The sequence below is a fragment of the Podarcis pityusensis genome (genome assembly GCF_964106645.2).
Source record: "Podarcis pityusensis genome assembly, chromosome: 8".
NCBI classification, from domain to species: domain Eukaryota; kingdom Metazoa; phylum Chordata; class Lepidosauria; order Squamata; family Lacertidae; genus Podarcis; species Podarcis pityusensis.
In genome coordinates, this window is record NC_138033.1 from 74,430,266 (window position 1) to 74,436,276 (window position 6,011).

Below are 6,011 nucleotides of genomic sequence, written 5' to 3' on the forward strand. Positions count from 1 at the left end.
AACAATACTGATAAAATGATGATGAGCCTGGCTGTTGGATCATTTTCTCTACATCCCAAAACTCCACAAACTTAGTCAAGTGGAATCGTTCCAAGCATACATTTTGGAAGGGCCATGGTCCTCCGGGTGTTTTGGACTGGACCTCCTGTAGCTGCAGGTCAGTGCCAGGGCGTCTGCTTTGTATGCGAAGGTCCAAGACTCAGTCACAAAACACATGCACACACTTTAGCTGTCCTCTGCAACGCAGCCTCTGAAAGAGGAAGGGGAATGATTAAATGCACCTCAGGGCTTTCCCCCTTCTTTACAGGAAGGGTCGTAGCTCAGTAGTAGAGCATCTGCTTTGCAGGTAGAAGCCAGGTTCGATCCGCAGTGGCAACCTGGAAAGGTTGGGAATGTACCCTGCTTGAAAGCCTGGAGGGCACAGTCGGTGTAAACAATACTGAGCTAGAGGGGCCAACGGTCTGACTCAATATAAGGCAGCAATCTGTTTCCGTTATATATAATGTATTGAACAGGGTGCATTGGCTGCAGATGCAGCTGGAGGCGATCTGGTTTCTTGGTCACTTGGAGCCACTTGCTGCCTGTCCTGGCTCCCGTTTCCCCCTCCCCTCCAGCAGCCTGAGATGGGTCATCATCCATTTGTCCTCATTCTTCTTTGGTCCGCTGGCTGCTTGCCTGCACGGTAGGATGAGTGTTGCCTGGTTACTGTGCGCCAGACCATGTCAAGAAGATTCTCACATTCAGACCATCGTGACTGCAATACCAAATCAGAAGCAGGCTTTAAAGTGGGTCAAGGAGATCCATTTGGGGGTTCCAAATAATTGGCCTCGCACAGGGTGTCATATTACGAAAGATTACAAAAGTCCACCCCTGTCATGTGCTAGATGCATCAATGGTCTAACTCAATATGCAGTACCCTCCTATATTCCTGTGCTTTAAGAGAATATGCAGGAGTTCCCAGGTTCAATCCTAAACATCTCCCGGAAGGGACAGGGAAAAGGCTTCCTGTCTGAGATCCTGGACAGCTGCTGCCAGTCCGTATTGACAATGCTGAGCTAGGAGGATCAATTATTTGACTCGCACTTCCTGCGTTCCTAATCAATTCCTGACAATGTGCAAACATGCAGAATTATCCTCCTGGGGTTCTTCCCCTCTCCCCCCCCCACGCCCACATCCCCTTTTCTCCATTACATGCCTTTTGTGAATTCTAAGACCGCCCATCGATATGATGTTCCCTGCGGCATCTTACAGGCCCCCCACTTGGCCTCCTCCACCAAGTCACCTTCTCAGACTGAGCTGCAGCAGATCCAATTTCCCTTTTCCAACTTGTTAAAAGGTTATTTGGCAGGCCTGCGGGCTGAGCAAACCAGTTCTGTCCCCAGAGCTGCATGTCGGCTATAAATAATCCTTTGGCAATGTGACGTGCCAGTTGCTTAAGGCTTAGCATTTGCTCCTGATAGGACGTCCCCGTCCCCTGAGCTGATGTGGGAGGCCTGTAGGTGAAAGGACGGAGACACAGAAAGCACTCTTGAACCACTTTGTACCACTCTACCCCCGAGGAATTCTGGAAACTCTATTTCATCAAGGGTGCTGGGAATTATAGCCCAACCTTCAGCACCTTAAACAAACTACAGTTCCCAGAAGTCTCTGGGGGAAGCCATGACTGTTAACATGGCATGTGTTGTAATATGGTTTTTTAGCCTATCGTCAATTTTAATTGTTTTCGGAATTATTAATATAAACATTTTGTTTATTGATAATGCCATTGTTCCCCCTCCCTCTCCAAATCAATTCTCTCTGGCTTCTGAAATTTCAGCAGGCACTACCAATCTGCTTTCAAGAAATCTTTTTCAGTCGTAAAGACTAGAAATTTGTTTAGTTTTGTTTTCAATGGGGATTCTCAGGTAGTGGAATTCTGGGCTTTTTAATTTGCTCCAGGACAGAGATCTGTGGCAATTCAATAATTCAAAAGGATTGTTGCTGGAGTATAATAACATCTGATTGTACAAATCAAGTTCCACAGTTGGAGTTGTTGACTGTCACTTCACAGACCTGTTGGTGCTTTTTTTTTTTTTTTTTTTTTTTTGCCTTCAGTTCAGTATTAGATAATTTCCCGCGCTATTCATCCCACAATCTGATCTTTTTAACTTACTTATATCCTGCTATTCTAAGCATAAAAACACCACTCATAATGTCTTGTGATGAAGAACATTACAGTTTCATACAATGATCTGTACAATTTTAATTTATACAGTTAAACAGGTATTACAGGCTGTAATGTCACTGAGTTCCCCCATTTCACTTCATTGGGCTGCTTCTTACGTGGGTGCGTAAAGCTTAGCGAGCAAAATGACATCATAGCATGTGAGTGGTATTTCTAGATCAGGGAAAATAGAACCTTTTGTTGGACACCCGTCAGCTCCAGCCACCATGCCCAATGGTCAGGGATGATGGCAGTTGTGGTCAAGTGATACCTGGAGGGTCACAGGTGCCCTGGCCCTGACCTAAACGAACCAGGTCCCCGCCTCTTACCTGCCCTAGACACAACAAGAACTCACTGTCCAGGGAAATTTCTAAATTTGCAAATTAGGAATGCAAAAAATGTTGGGCATGCTTTGCCTTGCGGATAGAGTGTGAAGGCCTGGTATTGTGATAGTTTTAAACTCAAGGTTTGGGGGAAATGTGCTTGTTGGAACAGGGTTATTGACTTGTCTTTGTGTTTTGTGCATTTTGTGTTCTCATTTTGTATTTTAGTGTTGTGAACTGTTCTGTGATCTCTGGATGAAGGGCAGTGGTATACGAATTTAATAAATAAAATGATAAAGGAAAGATGTTGCAACAGGGAGAAAGGTAAAGGTTAATCACCAGGACAGAGGATTGTTTACCTTCTGCTGGGCCCTCAAAACCCATATAAATCACATGGTTGTTGGGCCACTATGACTGCAAACAAGACGGGGAATGTCTTATCAAGTGTAAACTCTGATGAACTTCCCAGGAGCAAAAGGTCAATACTGAAATTGCATGAAGCAACCAGTTTACACACAAGCACACATACACACACACGGAATAATTAACAGAAGCTATTATTTTAAGCAATATATACAGTAAACTGCTTTCTACCAACTCAGACCACTGACCCATCTCACTCAGTATTCCCTACACTGACTGGCAGTAACTCTCCAAGGTTTCAGAAACAGGGAGTCTTTCTCAGCCCTACCTGGAGATAGGGACCGAATCAGGGACCCTCTGCATGCCAGACACGTGCTCTTTCCCGGAGAGCTGCTACCACTAGGCCATTGAAAACAGCTAGATGGATCAATAATGCAGCCTCGTCCCAGTTCTGAGAGATTCCTGTTGTGTTTTTTTTATAAGCAGGCTGCTGGCTGCTGCTGTTTTCTTATCGACCAATTTCCTAGTGCATCGCCTCGCGGCTTTTTCTTTGGATTGCAAAAGGTTGCAGGTCTTGTTTGTCTATGATCTGTCTCTTTCCATCTGCTACTTTGAGGGTAAAGTTGAGCGGAAGGCTGGAGGGATGCGGAAAATGAAATAAAGCAAAGCAAACCAGGAAGGAAAGTCACGCGGCGTGCAGGGGTCATCCCCCCCCCCCCCCGCAGGCAGAAGAAGAAGGCTGTGTATATAATGATGGGTGTTATGGGGTGGGGTTAGATTCAGACAGTTCCCATTGCCTCCCCTGGGCTTGAAAAAGCATCTCATTCTTCTTTGAATCAATCATTTCTATTGATTCCCCCCCATACCACTGTCGGATAGGAACATAGGAAGCTGCCTTAGAACAGAGTCAGGCCATTGGTCTATCTAGGTGAATACTATCTACTTACACTGACCAGCAGCAGCTCTCCAGGTTTCAGAAAGGGGTCTCTCTCCCCCCCCCGAGATGCCAAGGAATTATGGGAAGAACACAGCTCACTTGTAGAGCATCTGCTTTGCATGCAGAAGGTCTCAGGTTCAATCCCCAATTGCATCTCCAGGTAGGTTTGGGAAGAAACCGCAGCCTGAAATCCTGCAGAGCTGCTGCCAGTCAGTGCCGGCCCATCTAGCTCAGTATTGTCTACACTGGCCGGCAGCAGCTCTCCAGGGTCTCAAGCAGGGGTTGTCTCTCCAAGCCCTCCCTGGACAGTCCCCTGGGGATTGAACCTAGGACCTTCTGCATGCAAAGCATCTAATGCATCTAATCCCTCAGACCACAGCCTTCTTTCTCCCTCAGCCTCTCGCTTTTCAAATGTAACCCCTTCCAAAATTATCCCGCGTGTCCTGGGACTGACAGCTGCCTCTTCTGCAAGGCTCCTATGAGAAGGGTGCAAGGAGGGGGGTATGTTTGCTCAGCTTTTCACAAAACAGATCCAGCTTCAGAAGGCTGCCCTCTGGAATCAGAGTCCATGCGCTTGTTGCTTTTTGGAAATACACAGAGGGAGGTTTTGAAAGAGAGTTTCCCAGACAGCAGCAACAATTAAAAAAGTAGGGCTTTGTTCAGTACAGGGGTGGGGAAACTCTTCCAGCCAGAGCATTAACACTCCAGCAGACCTTGCTCTCCCATTAGATTTTTTTTTGGGGGGGGGGGGTATCACAGAAACATAGGAAGCTACCATATCCCAAGTCTTGGCTCAGTCTTGTCAACACTGGCTGGCAGCAGCTCTCTGCGTATAGGTAGGCTCTTTTCCAAGCCTTACCTGGAGTTGCCAGAGACTGAAACTGGGAGCTTCTGCATGTGAAAGAGGTGCTCTACTACTGAGCTATGGCACTTCCCCCAAGTAAAACTCTCTCCAGTTGACCATGAGCCAAGATAAAACTGACCCCTGGGCTATTGCTCTCCTATACCCACCAATCCTCGCCCCCAGTCTGGGGAGGGGGGCATTTCTATGGCAATGCACCTGTACTAAAGACTAACTCTTTAGTCATGCAGAGAGATGCTTAACAGACTTGGCTTGGGCCATGAACTGGACAAGGAGACTGGCTCCACCACAGGCTTGGAGGAGGCCCAGAATAGCATCCAAAGCAATCTCTGCCCCAGTTGTTGTTGTTGCTGTTTGTTTTATAGAATTCTATCCCACCGATTTCTCCTAAGAGACTCAAAGTGGCTAACAAACAACAATAAAATGAGATAAAACAACTGCAATGTTCTTAACCCTCCCTAGATGTACATTCAAATTAATCACTGCCTCTTTTTGTCTGGTCCTCTCTTAAAGCCATCCAGGTTGGTAGCCAGCACTGCATCTTGTGGGAGCGAGTGCTGTAGTGTTGTATATTTTCTTTTCCTCTTGTGCTCTTAAATTACATTGTTTTGATTCAGTGCTATTTTTCAATATGGTAACTTATTAATGTGATTTATAAATATGATTATAACTGATTGTTGTGCTTTTTAGCTGTATCAGTTTTTAATTTATGTTGTGAGGTGCCTTTGGAGAAGGGTGGAAAATAAATAATATTCTAAAAAATCGCCAAGTCCTGCTTAGAGTACATCCATTGAAGAGAATGAACCCTAAGTGAGTTATGACCATTAACTTCAGTGGGTCTACTCTAAATCAAACTAGCCATTGGCAATTAGATATCACTCAATGGGCCTGCATTTGAATAAAACTTAGTTGGATACAACCCTTTGTTGTGTTTTTACGGCATCGGACTCTGCAGAGTCGCAGACAGATCCTGTGCTTAACCCTGGCTGGCTGTGTTGGCGCAGGCCCAGTTCTGCCTGGCCGTCCTCGGCATTGGAAGCAGCAGTAGGAACTGCGGGGATTGTGGTGCTTCTTACTCGCAAGTAAACACGCTTAGGACCACAACCTTCAAGCCTCTTACAAACCCCGTCATCGCCCCACCCACCCCTCTCAGAATGCGCCAATCCCCTGCGCCCCCTCCCTTCGCGCTCCATTCATAAAATTAACATTGAAGCAAACCGTGCGCTGGCCCCACCTCCCTTTCTTAAGTCACCGTGGGCTGAACTCTATTGCGCCGGCCGCCGCGCCCCCTTGCCTGCGTCGCGGGGAGCCTATCGCCGCCTC

The 6,011-nt window shown here is 46.6% G+C and overlaps 1 long non-coding RNA gene across 1 annotated transcript; it reads right to left on the reverse strand.

Moving 5' to 3' along the window:
• Window positions 1-521: 521 nt before the first annotated feature.
• On the reverse strand, window positions 522-5,978 carry LOC308483007. The gene is made up of 3 exons (XR_013989543.1): window positions 5,923-5,978; window positions 3,218-3,524; window positions 522-754 (listed from the first exon to the last, which is right to left on the reverse strand). It is a non-coding gene; the product is annotated as an uncharacterized lncRNA (long non-coding RNA).
• Window positions 5,979-6,011: the final 33 nt, after the last annotated feature.